Below are 20,384 nucleotides of genomic sequence, written 5' to 3'. Positions count from 1 at the left end.
AGAGCGGGGGCGGGGGGGAATTGCCGGAGAGAGCGGGGTGGGGTGGGGGGAAGGAGGACAGCGCACCCGCCACCACCAAGGTCTTCGGCTGCTGTCTCACTGATTCCACCACCCCCCGCTCACTCTCTCCCCAAGTCTCCACTTGCTCTCTCTTCTGCGTTACGCAATGATGTCATCTGCACAGGTGCCAACCATTCCTGGCAATGCGGAACGCAGCGCATGCGCAGAGAGCAGGAGCCCGTGTGCGCAGGTGGGTGCAGTCGGATGACCTCAACGGCCGGCTGCATTGTCAAGAATCACTTTGTAAAAATATTCAAAGACTCTGCTTCCACCGCCTTTTGTAGAAGAGAATTACAAAGACTCATGACCCTCAGAGAAAAAATTTCTCTTTATTTCTCTTAAGCATTGGTCCTATAGAAAGTGAGAATGGGAAATTAATAATGGATAATAAGGAGAGGACATGAATTGAACAGGTATTTTGCATCAGTCTTCACTATTGAGGGTACAAGTAACATCTTGTAAGTCAGGAAATGGAAGGCAGAGGGAACTCAAGAAAATTATAATCACAAGGGAAGTGGTACTGAACCAATTGTTGGAGCTGCGGGCTGACCAGCCCACTTATTTTTAAACAGTGACCCTAGTTCTCGATTCTCCTTTCCACATCCACCCTGTCAGGACCCCTTGGAATCCTATATGTTTCAAACAAGTTGCCTCCTACTCTTCTAAACTCAGGTGGATACAAGCCTAGCCTGTCCAATCTTACCTTGTAAGACAGCCCGCTCATTCCAGGTATTAGTCCAGTAAACCTTCTCTGTACTGCCTCCAACGCATTTACATCCTTCCTTAAATAAGAAGGCCAGTACTGTACATAATACTCCAGATGGGGTCTCACCAATGCCCTGTATAGCTGAAGCATAACCTCCCTACTTTTGTATTCAATTTCCCTCATGATAAACAATAACATTCTGTTAGCTTTCCTAATTATGTGCTGTACCTGCATACTAACATTTTGCGATTCATACACTAGGACACCCAGATTCCTCTGCATCTCAGAGCTCTTCAATCTCTCACCATTTAGATAATATGCTTCTTTTTTATGCTGCCGGCCAAAATAGACAATTTCACACTTTCCCACATTATACTCCATTTGCCAGACCTTTACCCATTCACTTAACCTAGCTATATCCCTTTGTAGCCTCCATATGTCCACTTCACAACTTACTTTCCTACCTATCTTTGTGTCATCAGCAAAAATATCAACCATACCTTCTATGTCATTTATATAAATTGTAAAAAGTTGAGGCCCCAGCACAGATCCCTGTGGCACACCACTCGTTACATCTTGCCAACCAGAAAATGACCTACTTATTCCAACTCTCAGTTTCCTGTTAGCTAGTCAAACTTCTATCCATGGCAATATGTTACCCCCATACCATGAGCTTTTATTTTCTGCAATAACCTTTTATGTGGCATCTTATCAAATGCCTTCTGGAAATTTAAGTACAATACATCCATCGGTTCCCCTTTATCCACAGCACATGTAACTCCCTCAAAGAACTCCAATAAATTGGTTAAACATGATTTCCCTTTCACAAAACCATGTTGACTCTGCTTGATTATCTTGAATTTTTCTAAGTGCCCTGCTATAATGTCCTTAAAAATAACTTCTAACATTTTCCCTAAGACAGATGTTAAGCTAACTGGCCTGTAGTTTCCTGCTTTCTGTTTCTCTCCCTTTTCGAATAAAGGATTTACATTTGCTATTTTCCAATCTAACGGAACCTTCCTTGAATCTAGGGAATTTTGCAAAATTAAAACTATGCGCAGTGGTTAGCACCGCAGCCTCACAGCTCCAGGGACCCGGGTTCAATTCTGGGTATTGCCTGTGCGGAGTTTGCAAGTTCTCCCTGTGACCGTGTAGGTTTTCGCCGGGTACTCCGGTTTCCTCCCACAGCCAAAGACTTGCAGGTGATAGGTAAATTGGCCATTGTAAATTGCCCCTAGTGTAGGTAGGTAGTAGGGAATATGGGGAATTACTGTAGGGTTAGTATAAATGGGTGGTTGTTGGTCGGCACAGACTCGGTGGGCCGAAGAGCCTGTTTCAGTGCTGTATCTCTAAATAAATAAATAAATAAACTATCTCACTAGCCACTGCTTTTAACATCCTAGGATGAAGACCATCAGGACCCAGAGATTTGTCAGCCCGCAGTTTCAACAATTTGTTTAGGACCACTTCCCTGGTGATTGTAATTTTCTTGAGTTCCTCCCTCCCTTCCATTTCCTGACTTACAGCTAATTCTGGGATGTTACTTGCATCCTCAATCGTGAAGACCGATGTAAAATACCTCTTCAATTCAACTGCCTCTCCTTATTATCCATTATTAATTCCCCAGACTCACTTTCTATAGGACCAAGGCTCACTTTGTTAAGTTTTTTCTTTATTAAATATCTACAGAAACTCTTACTATCGATCATTATATTTCTTGCTAGCTTTCTCTCGTACTCTAATTTTACCTTCCTTTTCAATCTTTTAGTCATTCTTTGTCCAATTTTTATACTATATTTTGTCCAATCTTCTGACCTGCCTCCCATTTTTGCACAATTATATGCTTTTTCTTTAAGTTTGATACTATCTTTAACTGTTCTAGTTAACCACAGATGGCGGGTCCCACCTTGGAATTTTTCTTTCTTGTTGAAATGTATCTATTCTGTGTATTCTGAAATATCCCCTTAAATGTCTGCCACTGCATCTCTATTGACCTATCCCTGAACCTAATTTGCCAGTTCATTTTAGCTAGCTCTGCTTTCATGCCATCATTATTGCCCTTATTTAAGTTTAAAATACTGGTCTTGGACCCACCCTTCTCTCCCTCAAACTGAATGTAAAATTCAATCATATTATGATTGCTGCTACCTAGGAGCGCCTTCACTATGAGGTAATTAATTAATCCTATCTCATTGCACAATACCAGGTCTAGTATAGCCTGCTCTATTGTTGGCTCCAGAACCTATTGTTCCAAGAAATTATCCCCAAAACATTTTATGTACTCCTCATCTAGGCTCCTTCTGCCCACCTGATCAACTGAGTAGATTGATCTCAATAACATTCTTTTGCTTGATTGTACAGAAAAAATATATGTTGATGAAAACTTAAAGAGGAAATCCAGCTGTTGAAGGCACAAGCATTTCTAAGGGAGAGTTAGGGCTACACACCCCAAAAAAAAAAGGATTTACACATGGCAGAGGGCATGACTGAGGTACTAGACAAGAACTTTGTACCTGTCTTTACCAAGGAAGAAGATACTGCCAAAGTCATAGTGAATGAGGAGGTAGTCGAAACAGTGAATGAGCTAAAATTGATAAAGAGGAGGAATTAGATAGGCTGTCTGTGCTTGAAGTTAATAAGTCACCAGGACTGGATAAGATGCTTCCAAGGATGCTGAAAGATGTAAGGGTGGAAATTGTGAAGGTATTGGCCATAATCTTCAAATTCTCCTTAGATACAGAGGTGGTGTCAGATGACTGGAGAATTGCAAATGATAAATCCTTGTTCAAAAAGGGCTGTAAGGATAAGCCCAGCAACTACCGGTCAGTCATTTTAACCTTGGTGGTGGGAAAACTTTTACAAATGATAATTCGGGACAAAATTGATGGTTATTTGTACAAATATGGATAAATTCAGGAAATCCAGCATGGATTTGTTAAAGGCATATTATGTTTAACTAATTTGATTGAGTTTTTTGATGAGGTAACATAGAGGGTTGATGACAGTAATGCAGTTGCTGTGGTGTGCATGGACTTCCAAAGGTGTTTGATAAAGTGCCACATAACAGGCTTGTTAGTAAAGTGAAAGCCCATGGGATAAAAGGGACAGTGACAGCATGGATACAAAGTTGATTGAGTGACAGGAAACAGAGTAGTGGTGAACAGTTGTTTTTCGGATTGCAGAAAGGTATATAGTGGAGTCCCTCAGGGGTGAGTACTAGGACACTGCTTTTCTTGATCAATATTAATAACCTGGACTTGGGTCTGAAGGCACAATTTCAAAATTTGCAGCTAGCACAAAACTTTGAAGTATTGTGAACTGTGAGGAAGATAGTGATAGACTTCAAGAGGACATTGACAGGCTGGTTAAATGGGCAGACACGTGGCAGGTGAAATTTAATGCAGGAAAGTGTGAAGTGATACAGTTCAGTAGGAAAGGCAATATAAAATAAAGGATATGATTCTAAAAGGGGTGCATTCGCACAAATCGTTGAAGGTGGCAAGTCAGTTTGAAAAAGTGGTTATTAAGGCAGGTGCGATCCTGGGCTTTATAAATAGAGTGTCACGCTCTTGGAGGGAACAGGGATTAAATACAAAATGAACTGGAGGAATTATAGAACAAAAGTAAAGAGATTTTTAGATTTAGAGATAGAGCACTGAAACAGGCCCTTCGGCCCACCGAGTCTGTGCCGACCATTAACCACCCATTTATACTAATCCTACACTAATCCCATATTCCTACCACATCCTCACCTGTCCCTATATTCCCCTACCACCTACCTATACTAGTGACAATTTATAATGGCCAATTCACCTATCAACCTGCAAGTCTTTTGGCTGTGGGAGGAAACCGGAGCACCCGGAGGAAACCCACGCAGACACAGGGAGAACTTGCAAACTCCACACAGGCAGTACCCAGAATTGAACCCGGGTCGCTGGAGCTGTGAGGCTGCGGTGCTAACCACTGCGCCACTGTTGAACTGAACTACAAAAAAGGACACATTTGTGCTACAGGCACGATGGAGTAGAGGTCAGGTGACCCCTCCTGTACTGTCAATAAACATTAAAATAAAAGCAAAATACTGCGGATGCTGGAAATCTGAAATAAAAACAAGAAATGCTGGAACCACTCAGCAGGTCTGGCAGCATCTGTGGAAAGAGAAGCAGAGTTAACGTTTCGGGTCAGTGACCCTTCATTGGAACCGTTCCGACAAAGGGTCACTGACCCGAAACGTTAACTCTGCTTCTCTTTCCACAGATGCTGCCAGACCTGCTGAGTGGTTCCAGCATTTCTTGTTTTTATTACTGTCAATAAACATGTTTGTCTGTTGAAGATAAAACCCATTATCCATGTCTGAATTAGCTTTGGGGTAAACACATTGAAATGGAAAACAGCCCATTCCATTCCATTCGATTCCATTCCAATAACTCCTATCTCTACTGAAAGAAATTAGGAATAGTAAAAAAGTAGTATTGGAGTAATTAATGGGACTGAAAGTTGACAAATCCCCGGGACCCGATGATCTTCACCCGAGAGTGTTGAAAGAGATGGCTACAGAGATAATGGATGCATTGGTGATCATCTTTCAATATTCTATAAATCCTACAATGGTACCTGCAGATTGGAAGGCTACAAGTGTAACACCACTGTTTAAGAAAGGAAGGAGAGAGAAAATGGTGAACTACAGACCTGTTAGCCTGACGTCAGTAGTAGGGAAAATACGAGAATCTATTATAAAGGATGCGATTTCTGGACACTTAGTAAATAATGGTCTGATTGGGCACAGTCAACATGGATTTATGAAGGGGCAATCATGTTTGACAAACTTGTTAGAGTTTTTGAGGATGTTACTAGCAGAATGGATAAGGGGGAACCAGTGATGTGGAATGTGTATTTGGACTTTCAGAAGGCTTTTGATAAAGTGTGACATAGGAGGTTATGAAGCAAAATTAAAGCGCATGGGATTGGGGTAATATACTAGCATGGATTGTGGAATGGGTAACAGGCAGAAAACAGAGAGTAGGAATAAATGGGCCATTCTCAGGTTGGCAGGCTGTGACCAGTGGGTTACTGCAAGGATCAGTGCTTGGGCCCCAGCTATTCACAATCTATATCAATGATTTGATGTGGGGACCAATTGTAATATTTCCAAGTTTGCGGATGACGCAAAACTTGGTGGAAATGTGAGTTGTGAAGAAGATGTAAAGAGGCTTCAAGGGGATTTGGACAGGCTGAGTGAATGGGCAAGAACATGGTATGTGGAATATAATGTGGATAATTGTGAGGTTATCCACTTTGGTAGGAGGAATGGAGGTGCAGAGTATTTCTTAAATAGTGATAGAGTGTTGGTGTCCGAAGGGACCGAGGTGTCCCTGTTCATAAGTCATTGGAAGCCAGCATGGAGGTGCAGCAAACAATTAGGAGGGCAAATGGTATGTTAGCCTTTATTGCAAGAGGATTTGAGTACAGGAGCAAAGAACAAAGAACAACAAAGAACAGTACAGCACAGGAACAGGCCATTCGGCCCTCCAAGCCTGCGCCAATCTTGATGCCTGCCTAAACTAACACCTTCTGCACTTCCGGGGCCCATATCCCTCTATTCCATTCCTATTCATATATTTGTCAAGATGTCTCTTAAACGTCGCTATCGTATCTGCTTCCACCACCTCCCCTGGCAGCAAGTTCCAGGCACTCACCACCCTCTGTGTAAAAAACTTGCCTCGCACATCCCCTCTAAACTTTGCCCCTCGCACCTTAAACCTATGTCCCCTAGTAACTGACTCTTCCACCCTGGGAAAAAGCTTCTGACTATCCACTCTGTCCATGCCGCTCATAACTTTGTAAACCTCTATCATGTCGCCCCTCCACCTCCGTCGTTCCAGTGAAAACAATCCGAGTTTTTCCAACCTCTCCTCATAGCTAATGCCCTCCAGACCAGGCAACATCCTGGTAAACCTCTTCTCTGCCCTCTCCAAAGCCTCCACGTCCTTCTGATAGTGTGTAGACCAGAATTGTACGCAATATTCTAAGTGTGGCCTAACTAAGGTTCTGTACAGCTGCAACATGACTTGCCAATTTTTATACTCTATGCCCCGACTGATGAAGGCAAGCATGCCGTATGCTTTCTTGACTACCTTATCCACCTGCGTTGCCACTTTTAGTGACCTGTGGACCTGTACGCCCAGATCTCTCTGCCTGTCAATACTCCTAAGGGTTCTGCCATTTACTGCATACCTCCCACTTGCATTAGACCTTCCAAAATGCATTACCTCACATTTGTCCGGATTAAACTCCATCTGCCATTTCTCCGCCCAAGTCTCCAACCGATCTATATCCTGCTGTATCCTCTGACAATCCTCATCATTATCCGCAACTCCACCAACCTTTGTGTCGTCCGCAAACTTGCTAATCAGACCAGCTACATTTTCCTCCAAATCATTCATATATACTACAAACAGCAAAGGTCCCAGCACTGATCCCTGCGGAACACCACTAGGCACATCCCTCCATTCAGAAAAGCACCCTTCCACTGCTACCCTCTGTCTTCTATGACCGAGCCAGTTCTGTATCCACCTTGCTAGCTCACCTCTGATCCCGTGTGACTTCACCTTTTGCACCAGTCTGTCATGCGGGACCTTGTCAAAGGCTTTACTAAAGTCCATATAGACAACATCCACTGCCCTTCCTTCATCAATCATCTTCGTCACTTCCTCAAAAAACTCAATCAAATTAGTAAGACACGACCTCCCCTTCACAAAACCATGCTGTTTCTTGCTAATAAGTTTGTTTGTTTCCAAATGGGAGTAAATCCTGTCCCGAATAATCCTCTCTAATAGTTTCCCTACTACTGACGTAAGGCTCACCGGCCTATAATTTCCTGGATTATCCTTGCCACCCTTCTTAAACAAAGGCACAACATTGTCTATTCTCCAGTCCTCTGGGACCTCACCTGTAGCCAATGAGGATGCAAAGATTTCTGTCAAGGCCCCAGCAATTTCTTCCCTGGCCTCCCTCAGTATTCTAGGGTAGATCCCATCAGGCCCTGGGGACTTATCTACCTTAATGCTTTGCAAGACACCCAACACCTCCTCCTTTTTGATAATGAGATGACTGAGACTATCTGCACTCCCTTCCCTAGTCTCATCATTCACCAAGTCCTTCTCTTTGGTGAATACTGATGCAAAGTACTCATTTAGCACCTCGCCCATTTCCTCTGGCTCCACACATAGATTCCCATCTCTGTCCTTGAGTGGGCCAACCCTTTCCCTGGTTACCCTCTTGCTCTTTATATATGTATAAAACGCCTTGGGATTTTCCTTAATCCTGTTTGCCAATGACTTTTCATGGCCCCTTTTAGCCCTCCTAACTCCTTGCTTAAGTCCCTTCCTACTGTCTTTATATTCCTCAAGTGCTTCGTCTGTTCCTAGCCTTCCAGCCCTTACAAATGCTTCATGAGAGGTATAGACAGGGTGGATAGCAAGAGGCTTTTTCCCAGAGTGGGGGATTCAATTACTAGAGGACACGAGTTCAAAGTGAAAGGGGAAAAGTTTAGGGGGGATATGCGTGGAACGTTCTTTACGCAGAGGGTGGTGGGTGCCTGGAACGCGTTGCCAGCGGAGGTGGTAGATGCGGGCACGATAGCGTCTTTTAAGATGTATCTAGACAGATACATGAATGGGCAGGAAGAAAAGAGATACAGACCCTTAGAAAATAGGCGACATGTTTAGATAGAGGATCTGGATCGGCGCAGGCTTGGAGGGCCGAAGGGCCTGTTCCTGTGCTGTAATTTTCTTTGTTCTTTTTTTTTTTTCTTTTTGACTAGGCTCACAATATCCCCCGTTATCTAAGCTTCCCAAAACTTGCCAAACTTGTCTTTCTTCCTCACAGGAACATGCTGGTCCTGGATTCTAATCAGCTGATGTTTGAAAGACTCCCACATGTCAGATGTTGATTTACCCTCAAACAACCGTCCCCAATCTAAATTCTTCAGTTCCTGCCTAATATTGTTATAATTGGAAGTCTTGCTTCAATTGTATAGAGAACTGGTGAGGCCGCACCTGGAATATTGTGTGCAGTTCTGGTCCCCTTGCCTGAGGAAGGATACACTTGCCTTAGAGGGAGTGCAGCTGAGGTTCATCAGACTGATTCCTGGGATGGCAGGGTTGTTCTGTGAGGAAAGATTGAGGAAACTGGGCCGGTATTCTCTGGAGTTTAGAAGAATGAGAGGTGATCTCATAGAAACTTACAAAATTCTTAAAGGGATAGACAGGGTAGATGCAGAAAGGATGTTTCCCCTGGTGGTGGGGTCTAGAACTAGGGGACACAATCTCAGAATAAAGGGCAAGCCATTTAGGACTGAGATGAGGAGGAATGTCTTCACTCAGAGGGTGGGTGAATCTTTGGAATTCTCTGCCCCAGATGGTGGTGGAGGCTCAGTCACTGAGTAAGTTCAAGACAGAGATCGATAGATTTCTAGTTGCTAATGACATCAAAGGATATGGGGATAGAGTGGGAATATGGCATTGAGGTAGACGATCAGCCATGATCTAGAATGGTGGAGTTCCGAAGAAGGGTCACTGACCCGAAACTTAACTCTGTTTCTCTCTCCACAGATGCTGCCAGACCTGCTGAGTATTTCCAGCATTTCTTGTTTTTATTATCTAGAATGGTGGAGCAGGCTCAAAGAGCTGAATGGCCTACTCCTGCTCCTATGTTCCTATCTACAGGAATGGAGTTAACAAAGACTTTTGCAGACAGCGTGATTCTGAAACCAATACCAAAATAATAGGTGTGAAATAACACCTATTTAGCAAAATGGACCACAATCAGACGCCATCATGTAACAATGGTTCCCATGTCCTGGAACATTGTATGAATCACCCCAGGGGAGAGAGCTCTTCAACACCTGATCAACACCCCAACCCGATAAGTCTTTACCTTAAGAGGTATCTCTCTGGAGAGAGGGGGAAAGAGAGAATAGCAAGAGAAAGCCTTTTCCAGCCAGAACATCTGTGAGACAGTTCTATCTAAGCAGGAGCTCTGCGGATAACATCTTGCTGCTGCAGGAGAGAAATTTCAAGGTGACTTTGGAACTCCCCATCTGAGAAAGTGAACCAGAATTTCCACCATTGACTTCGAATTGAGGATTAACCACAAGGAGCCTGTGACATTTCATCTTTTTCAAGATAACAAATGTTCAGGCCCGCACCACTGAAAGATTTTCTCCTGGAAAGCTTCTATAGGTTTTTTAAAACAATAAACTCTTTTACAACAAATTGGAATCTAATTTCATGCTACCACTCTACTTTCTATCTTTTCTTGCGTGTGTGTATGTGTGTGAATGCTTGAGTGGGTAAAGCCGTGAATATTTTTCAGTTATTGGGTAAAAATATTTATTTATTTTTAATCTATGAGAAAACTAATGCTTGTCTATTTATTTGGCCCCTAAAACACTCAGGAACTAAAACACTATTTTTAAAACACTACCTGTGGTCAGTGAGGAGGTTGTAACCATTCTATGATTTTTAAATTTATGATGTTCTAGTTAGTTTTAAACAATTTATGCTTCACAAGTAATTGATTTTTAACTAAGCAAAATAAGAACAAGGTGTTGTTAAAACTTACAAAAAATCATTTCTCCAAAGGTTTTCTCAACACTCTCCCATTTGACAACAGTGACTACACTTCAAAAAGTTCTTCATTGGCTTTAAAGTGCTTTGAGACATCCCGTGTTCATGAAAAGCACCATATAAATGCAAGTCTTTTTCTGTTTTTCATATTGACTGGGCCCCAAACACTGCAATCGTCACTAAAAGCTGATAGTTGGCACACAAAGTGGATAGCCTGCAGATGAATCACCTCCCCTATTTGAATGTCAGCATCAAATGAAATGTAAATTTTTTTTTATTTGTTTCTGGGATGTGGGCGTTGCTGGCTAAACCAGCATTTATTGCCCATCCCTAATTGCCTTTCAGAAGGTGGTGGTGAGCTGCCTTCTTGAACCGCTGCAGCCCTTGGGGTGTAGGTACATCAACAGTACTGTTAGGAAGGGAGTTCCAGGATTTTGACCCAGCGACAGTGAAGGAACATCGATACAGTTCCAAGTCAGGATGGTGTGTGGCTTGGAGGGGAACTTGCAGGTGGTGGTGTTCCCATCCATCGGCTGTCCTTGTTCTGCTAGGTGGTAGAGGGCGCAGGTTTGGAAGGTGCTGTCAAAGGAACCTTGGTGAGTTGCTGCAGTGCATCTTGTAGATGGTTCACACTGCTGCCACTCTGCGTTGGTGGTGGAGGGAGTGAATGTTTGTGGATGGGGTACCAATCAAGGGACTTCTTTGTCCTGGATGGTGTCGAGCTTCTTGAGTGTTGTTGGAGCTGCACCCATCCAGGCAAGTGGAGAGTATTCCATCACACTCCTGACTTGTGGCTTGTAGGTGGTGGACAGGCACTGGGGAGAGATGAGGTGAGTTACCCGCCACAGAATTCCCAGCCTCTGACCTGCACGTAGCCGCAGCATTTATGTGGCTATTCCAGTTCAGTTTCTGGTCAATGGTAACCCCCAGGATGTTGATAGTGGGGGATTCAGTGATGGTAATGCCATTGAACGTCAAGGGGTTAGATTCTCACTTGGTCCTTGCCTGGCACTAGTGTGGCGCAAATGTTACTCGCCACTTAGCAGTCCAAGCCTAGATGTTATCCAGGACTTGCTGCATATGGACATGGGCTGCTTCAGTATTTGAGGAGTTGCGAGTGGTGCTGAACATTGTGCAATCATCAGTGAACATCTCCACTTCTGACCTTATGATGGAGGGAAGGTCATTGATGAAGCAACTGAAGATGTTTGGGCCTAGAACACTGCTGTGAGCAACTCCTGTAGTGATGTCCTGGGACTGAGATGATTGACCTCCAACAACCACAACCATCTTCCTTTGTGCTAGCTATGACTCCAACCAGCGGAGGGTTTTCCCCCGATTCCCATTGACTCCGGTTTTGCTAGGGCTCCTTGATGCCATACTCGGTCAAATGCTGCCTTGATGTCAAGGGCAGTCACTCTCACCTCTGGAATTCAACTGTTTTGTTCATGTTTGGACTAAGGCTGTAATGAGGTCAGGAGCTGAGTGGCCCTGGCAGAACCCAAACTGAGCACAGTGAGCAGGTTATTGCTGAGCAAGTGCCACTTGATAGCACTGTCGACAACCCCTTCCATCACTCTGCTGCTCATCAAGAACAGACTGAAAGGGTGGTAATTGGCTGGGTTGGATTTGTCCTGCTTTTTGTGCACAGAACATACCTGAGCAATTTTCCACATGGCCAGGTCGATGCCTGTGCTGTAGCTGTACTGGAACAGCTTGACTAGGGCCCAAATGAGATTTAGACATCCAATCTCCATTTAAACATATGGACGCAGCAATTTATGTTTAGTGTTATGCATGAAATAGGTTGGAATGTGTGTCAACTCAAACCTGTGTTCTGTTCAGACCTGCTGCAGAAACTGGGCAACAGGGAACTACAATTCCCTTCAGCCCTGGCGGGTAGGCGCTGGGAACGTCCGGTCCTGCGCAGTGCCAGAGCGTCACTTGCGGTGGCGTCATGACAACAGCGGAGCGGGCGGCGGGTGAGTGTTCGACAGGGACACTGAGCCGCGGCCTGGGGATAAGCAGCGGTTGGCTTTTGTTCGCCCTTCGTGATAGCAGCAGCACAAGGTTGGACCCGATCTCGGGATTTGTGAACCGCCGGGCGCCTCGAGAGATCCGGGACAGACCCCCCTCCCCCAGCACCATCCACCCCGGATAGACCCTTCCCCAAAACCCGGGTCAACCCCCAACCCCTGACCCTGGTGAAACCCGGGACATCACCCCCCCCCCCCCCCCGTCAAACCTGGGACAGACACCTCCCACCATCATCACCTTCAGCCCCAGGACAGACCCCCCCCCCCCCCTTCCTGTCAAACCCGGGACAGACACCTCCCACCATCATCACCTTCAGCCCCAGGACAGACCCCCCCCCCCCCCCCCCCTGTCAAACCCGGGACAGACATCTCCCACCATCATCACCTTCAGCCCCAGGACAGAACCCCCCCCACCCCCCACCCCAACAAACGCGGGACAGACACCTCCCACCATCATCACCTTCAGCCCCAGGACAGAACCCCCCCCACCCCCCACCCCAACAAACCCGGGACAGACATCTCCCACCATCATCACCTTCAGCCCCAGGACAGAACCCCCCCCCCCCCACACCCTGTCAGATCCTGGACAGACACTCCCCTCCTCTCAGACCCGGGACAGAGCTGGTGTGGCCGGTGTCTGTTTGTGGTGTGCCTGTGGTTTTGCAGAGACGAGTGAAGATGAGTCTGCTGCTGAGCCATGTCACTGAGTTGCCCTCACTCTTAGGGGTTTAATCTCTGGAGTCACAGACAAGGTTAAAGCACTCCCACCCCACCAAAGCCAGGGCTGACCTGAACATCAGCTGGATGAAGTGAGGCTGTGAGTTCGGTTCCTCTATCAGTCACCCTTGACTCATTCACTGGGGATGTTTTCCACTTTAATAAAGTAATAATCTGAGCAGACATTGTGCCTGTTTCATGTTCTGGCTGAGGCTGCAAAGCTGATTTAGGCTCCACAAATCCTGGGGCACATCTGACGCATTTATCTGAAGGGATAAGCACAGCTACTGTGTATTTGGTGTGACACTAAGTATCATTCAGATATGGAGGGTTATCTCTGTAACCTATCCAGTTATCTGCATGTATGCTTATGGAGGGAAAGAACTATTTATATTACAATCTGTAATATTTTGTAAACAAGGGTTAATGAGTTTAAACTCTTCAGGTGGCTTTCATTTCACTAAAACCTGAGGGGCAGCAAACTAAATACAGGTAGGGAATTATTGGAAAAGCAAGTCATACGTTTACAGGGATAAGGACAAGAGTGGACCAGCTGAGCAGAAAAGTGACACAAAGCTAACTCAAGCAGGCAGTGCTACACAATCAAGTGAATGTAAATTATCCCAGTGTAAAAGAATGAACAGGTTTATTATAATTATTAATTAACTGTTGATATTGTCTGGATATTCTGTAGCATTTGGATTTGTTCTGGGAATGTAGACTTTTTCATTCAGTAAAGTCCATTTTCAGCTAGTATAGCTGCTGGAATTCAATTACATAATTTCCAGTATGTTTTGCGAGTTGTAATTTTTTTTAGTTGTCTTGTTTACATTTTTGGGCACAGAAATGACAGGTACTTACATGAATATAGGTGAATATATGGGAGAATGACTGCTATTCTCCCAATGTGGGAAGATGAAGTAATTGGATCAGACGCGTTCACCCCTTTTTCCCAATAAACAGCAAACCTGTTCATGAGGATATTTGTTGTCTTGTACATTTATATCCTGTTAGAACTCAATTGTTTTTTGTCTTTGTCTGTGTGTGTCTGTCTGTTTCTCTGTCTCTTCCCCATCCCCCCCAACTCCCCTTGATACACATACCCCATTCCCTCTCTGCCGCCTGGTATGCAGCCTGATCTCAGGCCATTTCCAATGCTTAGATTTTGTTCTGAGTGTGTAGTTTTCTCCCAATTTATCTCCTTAATGGTTCAGCTCCATCACAATTTGAACATGTGAGGTTCTATATGCATGCGGTAACTCTGTGGCTTAGTGCAGTGAAGATTTCAGAGTATTGTCCCACAGTAATATCTGAGGTTTGCACTTCCAGCATCGTTCTTGCACATTTTTGAGCAATTTACAGCACAGAAACAGGCCCAACTGGTCCATGACGGTGTTTATGCTGCACAAGAGCTTTCTTCCACCCTATTTCATCTCACACTATCAGCATTGCAGAGGGTGCAGAAAAGATTTGTAAGAATAGTTCTGGGGATGGGAGACTTCAGTTACGATGATAGATTGGCGAAGCTGGGGCTCTTTTAGAGAAGAGAAGGTTGAGAGGAGATTTGATAGAGGTGTTCGAAACCCTGAGAGGTCTGGACAGAGTAGATAGAGGGAAACTGTTCCCTTTGGCAGAAGGGTCAAGAGTCAGAGTACACTGATTTAAGGTGATTGGCAAAAGACCCAAAGGTAATATGTGGAAAAACATCTGCATGCAGCAAGTGGTTAAAATCTGGCATGCACTGCCTGAGAGTGTGATGGAGGCAGATTTAATCATGGCCTTCAGAAGGGAACTGGATAATTATCTGAAGAGAAAAAAAATTGCAGGGCAGTGGGGAAAAGGCAGGGGAGTGGGACCAGCTGAGTAGCTCTTACAGAAAGCAAGGATGGGCATGATGGGCTGAATGGCCTCCTTCTGTGCTGTAACCATTCTATGATTTTATGATATCCTTCTATTGGATAAAATACTTGATGGGTACTGTGTATCCGTGTTTACTAAGGAACAGGATGCTGATGAAATATCAGTAGAAACGGAGATGGTGGAGCTAATGGATGGGGTGAAAATTGATGGGCAGGATGTACCTGAAAGGCTAACTATGATCAGAGTGAATAAATTGTCTAGTCTGGATGGCTTGTATCCCAGGTTGCTAAGGGAAGTGGGAGTGGAGATAGCAGAAGGGCTTGCCATAATTTTCCAATCTTCCCTAGACCGGGTGAGGTGCCAGAGGATTAGAAAGTGGCAAATTTGACACCCTTGTTCAAGAAAGGGTGTGAGGACATTCTGAGTCACTACAGGCTGCTTAGTTTAACATCAGTGGTGGGTAAGTTTTTAGAAACAACAGGCACTTGGAGAGGTTTGAATTAGTTAAGCAGAGACAGCACAGATTTGTGAAAGGTAGATCATGTTTGACTAATCCTAATTCCATTTTTGATGAAGTAACAGAGAAGGTTGATGAAGGGAATGCAGTGCATGTTGTCTACATGGATTTTAAGAGAGCATTTGACAAAGTACCACATAAAAGGCTGGTTAACAAAATCGAAGCTCGTAGAAAAGGAGAGTCAGTGTCAGTTTGAATAAAAATTGGCTTAAGGGCAGAAAATGATGAGTAGTGGTGAATGGTTGTTTGTCAGACTGGAGGATGGTAGACAGTGGTATTCCCCAAGGGTTAGTGCTAGGTTCATTGCTTAAAAATGACTTGGATCTTGGAACACACAGTAAAATTTCAAATTTTTCTGATTATACCAAACTTGGAGGTGTGGCAAACAGTGAGGATGATACGAACCGTTTGCAGCAGGTCATACAAAAGCAAAATACTGTGGATGCTGGAAATATAAAAGAAAAAAAGAAAATGCTGGAAATAATCAGCAGGTCAGGCAGCATCTGTGGAGAGAAAAACGGAGTTAACGTTTCATATCATGACCTTTTTGATGAAACGTTAACTCCGTTTCTCCACAGATGCTGCCTGACGTGATGGGTATTTCTAGCATTTTCTGTTTTTGCAACAGGGCATAGGCTAGCGAAATGGGCAGACAAGTGGCAGATGAAATTTAATAGAGAAGAAGTGTGAGGTGATGCATTTTGGCAGAATGGATAGGAAGAGGTAATATGGACTTAATGGCACAGTTCTAATGAGTGTGCAGGGACAGAAGGACCTGGAGGTTCATGTGCATAGATCTTTGAAGATGGCAGGACATATTGAGAGAGAAGTTAGCGAAGCATATGGGATGTTGGGCTTCATAAATAGAGGTATTGAGTACAAAAGCAGGGAAGTTATGCTGAAGCTCTATAAAGCTCTGTTTTAGCCCCAACTAGAGTATTGCGCCCTATTCTGGTCCCCACATTTGAGGAAGGATGCGAGTGTCCTTGAGAGGGTATAGAGGAGATTTCTGAGAATGGTTTCAGGGATGAGAGAATTTAGCTACAAGCTTAGGTTGGCGAAGCTGGGGTTGTTCTCCTTGGACCAAGGAAAGTTGAGAGAGATCTGAGAGGTATACAAGATTATGATGGGTTTAGGTAAGGTGTACAAAGAAAAGCTGTTAACATTAGTTGATGGTGCTAGGACTAGGAGGCACAGATTGAAGGTTTTTAGCAAGAGATGCAGGGGGGAATTAGTGAGTGGTAATGACCTGGAATTCACTACCAACGAGAGTGGTGGAAGTGGAGATGATAAATGATTTCAAAAGGCACTTGAGGGAAATAGACATGCAGGGCGATATGTATAGAGCGGGGGAAAGAGACTGATTAGATTGCTATACAGAGAGCTGGCATGGACTTGATGGGCTGAATGGCTTCCTTGTGTACTATAATGACTCTATCATTCTAGGTGCAGACCATTAGTCTCCGGCTTCCCCCATACCCCTCCCCCGCAACAAATCCAATCTCTCACCAACACTGCTTTCTTTCATCTCCACAGGAATGCCGCCTTCACCTTAATTTTTTCCCATCTGACGACACCCCACTTCACTACCTTGTCACCCTCAGCTCAGCCTATCCCAATAATCTTCTTGCAAGCCTCCCAACCTTGTTCATTATTAAGCTGTGAGTCAACAGAATAACTTGCTCCCTGTCCTCACCCGCACTAAAATCTGCATCTCCATCTCCCTGATCCTCATCCAGCTCCACTGGTTTCCCATACCCCAAAGAATCAAATTTAAAATTTTTGTCTCGCCTTCAATTCCTTCCACGGTACTTCCTCCAGTCCTACGTACACATCTTCCAATCCTCCAAAATCAGTTAATCTCCACTCTCCTATTATCAACTGTTCCTTCAGCAACATGTCCCTGTCCCCATTATCTCTCAACATGTTTGTCTCACTCCCTCTGTGCCTTTTTAAGACTTTCTTTCACCTTGCTGTTGCATGCTGCTGACCCTCGACCTTCCTCTGTTCCCCAGAGCTTGGTGTTCTCCAGCTGTTCACTGCCCTGCTAAAAGACACAAAGTTGAAGGGCAGGTCCATAAAGCGTGCCCCATGTTCATGATGGCTGGAGTATCCTAACTAGACACTTCCTACCACGTTTCTCCCCATTCACCCTGCCTTGCAGCCTTGTAATCTGGGAAAGGCAAAAAACCAGGAAAACCCAGCACCAGCAATTCCTCTCCAACTCCTTCAGGGCATCACAAGGACCAAATGTTGGCTATAAAACCAGTTGCCTTCTATATATTGTGCAATTTTTACCCCAATCAAAACAAATGCTAAAATATCTCCTTGTGCTATAGCAATGTGCCATATTTATTACTGGGCAGTAATAATTTCCTGCAGTCACCTTTTGCAGAGCTTAGCGAGCTGGACGTTGGAAGATGGCTCCTGGGCTGTAAGCTCCCTAGGAAGCTCCCTTGCTGTTCAACTCTATCCATGGCCATCTGCTCCCATTCTTGGTGTTTTCTCCCCCAAATCTATCCTCTTAAACTGTTTAAACTCCCCTGGCTCCTTAATCAGTTCATTTTAGCCCTAACGACAAGCTAACAGCTAGTTTATGTTACCTGGGCCCACTGCCCTCCCCCAGCCATACCTGCTCTTTGTTTTCTCAACAAAATTGATCGCAGTCCGGATGAAACTGAAAAGTACAACTGGTGATACTTTGATCTCCGATTCTGCTGTCTTCACCGTCCAGAGTGTCCGCGGCCACGGCGTGCGGTAAGTCCATTGAAGAGCAGAAGGAGCAGCGGGACCCTAGGGAAGCCTTGCGAAAAGGTGCCCCGAACACCCAAAAATCCACTAACGGCTCCTCGGCCGCAACTTCAAAGCGCCCGCGGGGAGATGGCTCGGAGAGCATCTGCAGCGCACTGTCGGCAATGCTGGTACCGGCGCACGAGGATGTTGCTCACCTCCTGAAGGACGCGGAGGAGATTTCCAGGCATCGATGGTGGGAACTGAGGAAATGGCTTATTACCTGCACCCCCTCTCCCCCCCCCCCCCTTCCACCCCCCCTTCCCCTTCCCAGCTCCACTCTCTCAGCTCACCCTCCCCGCACCCCCCTCTCCCCTCACAACCCCTTCCCAGCCCCCCCCTCGCACCATCTTCCCCCTGCACCCCCTTCCCCTGCACCCACCTCTACCCCCTTACAGCCCCCTTCCCAGCTCCCCATCGCACCCCCTTCCCTCTACCCCTCCCCCTTGCACACCCTCCTCCCACCAGCATCATCCCACACCTGTGTAGGGGCCCTAACAACCCCACTGCCTTGTGGGCGTCTCGGGAGAGACCAAGGCTAAGGGAGTAAACCCGAACAGAAAATCTGGAGCGGAACCCCTTCGGCGGTCATGTGTCACCTTTGGCATGTTTCCGGCAGTTCCTGCAGCCATACTGGTGCCAAACGTCGTGCTCTGCACTCCTTTGGACCCCACCAGAAAGGCCGAGAGGGGGGTTTTGACGATTGGGCAACTCTCAACCTCCACACATTCGCCCAGGCATGCGCCATGGAGAGGTCACTCCATAGTTGCCTCACAGCGACTGAAACAACACGGAAGGCAACAGTTACAGGTTATAAGTCCAGCTAAATTGGCGTAGAGATTGGGCGCCACGGGTTGCCTTTGTTGGTGGGAGAGGTCATCGCACCTCACTGGACAGCTACCACCCGCCTCAAACCAGGCAGCCCCGGTCAATAAGGTTCTGTCCCGCCACAGTCCACCTGCTTCAATGGGTGCTTGGAGCTCAGGGTCATTGCCCGAAAAGTGGACTGCAACACTGCACCAAACAACATGAAAAAAGGAAAGAAGGTACCAGCCCTTCGCTTTGCAAGCTGGAATGTCAGAACTATGTGTCTTGGCCTGTCGGAAGACCTTACACAAATCAACGATTCTCGGAAGACCGCCATCATTAACAACGTGCTCAGTAGACTCAATGTAGACATTGCAGCACTTCAGGAGACACGCCTCCCCGTGAGTGGATCTCTAGCAGAGCAAGACTACACCTTCTTCTGGCAGGGCAGGGATCCTGAAGAACCAAGACAGCATGGAGTGGGCTTCGCCATCAGAAACTCATTGCTCAGCATGATAGAGCCTCCCTCAAATGGCTCGGAACGCATACTGTCCATCCGACTGCTCACCACCTCTGGTCCAGTACACCTACTCAGCATCTATGCTCCAACACTCTGCTCCCCACCTGAAGCTAAAGACCAGTTCTACGAGGAACTCCATAACATCATTAGCAGCATCCCCAACACCGAACACCTGTTCCTGCTGGGGGACTTTAATGCCAGGGTTGGGGCCGACCATGACTCATGGCCCTCCTGCCTTGGGCGCTATGGCGTTGGAAGGATGAATGAGAACGGGCAGAGACTGCTTGAGTTGTGTACCTATCATAACCTCTGCATTACCAACTCGTTCTTTCACACTAAACCCTGTCACCAGGTTTCATGGAAGCACCCAAGATCGCGTCGTTGGCACCAGCTAGACCTCATCATCACAAGGCGGGCCTCCTTAAACAGTGTTCAAATCACACGCAGCTTCCACAGTGCGGACTGCGACACCGACCACTCCCTGGTGTGCATCAAGGTTAGACTCAGACCAAAGAAGTTGCATCATTCCAAGCAGAAGGGCCACCTGCGCATCAACACGAGCAGAATTTCTCATCCACAGCTGTCAGAAAAACTTCTAAATTTACTTGTAACAGCCCTTCAAAACACTCCCACAGGGGATGCTGAGACCAAGTGGGCCCACATCAGAGACGCCATCCATGAGTCAGCTTTGACCACCTACGGCAAACGTGCGAAGAGAAATGCAGACTGGTTTCAATCTCAA

The 20,384-nt window shown here is 45.7% G+C and overlaps 1 protein-coding gene across 7 annotated transcripts in view; it reads left to right on the top strand.

The window, feature by feature from the left end:
• Window positions 1-12,333: 12,333 nt before the first annotated feature.
• bbs9 (Bardet-Biedl syndrome 9) overlaps window positions 12,334-20,384 on the top strand; it is a 689,521-nt gene continuing 681,470 nt past the window's right edge. For 5 of the 7 annotated variants that reach the window (XR_010975118.1, XM_068032602.1, XM_068032599.1 and 2 more), the window contains exon 1: window positions 12,355-12,465. The gene's annotated coding sequence lies outside the window, so the exon portion shown is untranslated. Of the gene's footprint in view, window positions 12,466-18,210; window positions 18,283-20,384 lie in introns of those variants that run through there. The other 2 variants (XM_068032600.1, XM_068032601.1) reach the window with 2 other exon arrangements.

This window comes from Heterodontus francisci, chromosome 5, assembly GCF_036365525.1.
Source record: "Heterodontus francisci isolate sHetFra1 chromosome 5, sHetFra1.hap1, whole genome shotgun sequence".
In the NCBI taxonomy this organism is placed as follows: Eukaryota; Metazoa; Chordata; class Chondrichthyes; order Heterodontiformes; family Heterodontidae; genus Heterodontus; species Heterodontus francisci.
The sequence above is the reverse complement of the archived record's forward strand: the minus strand, read 5'-3'. Positions and strand labels throughout refer to the sequence as shown.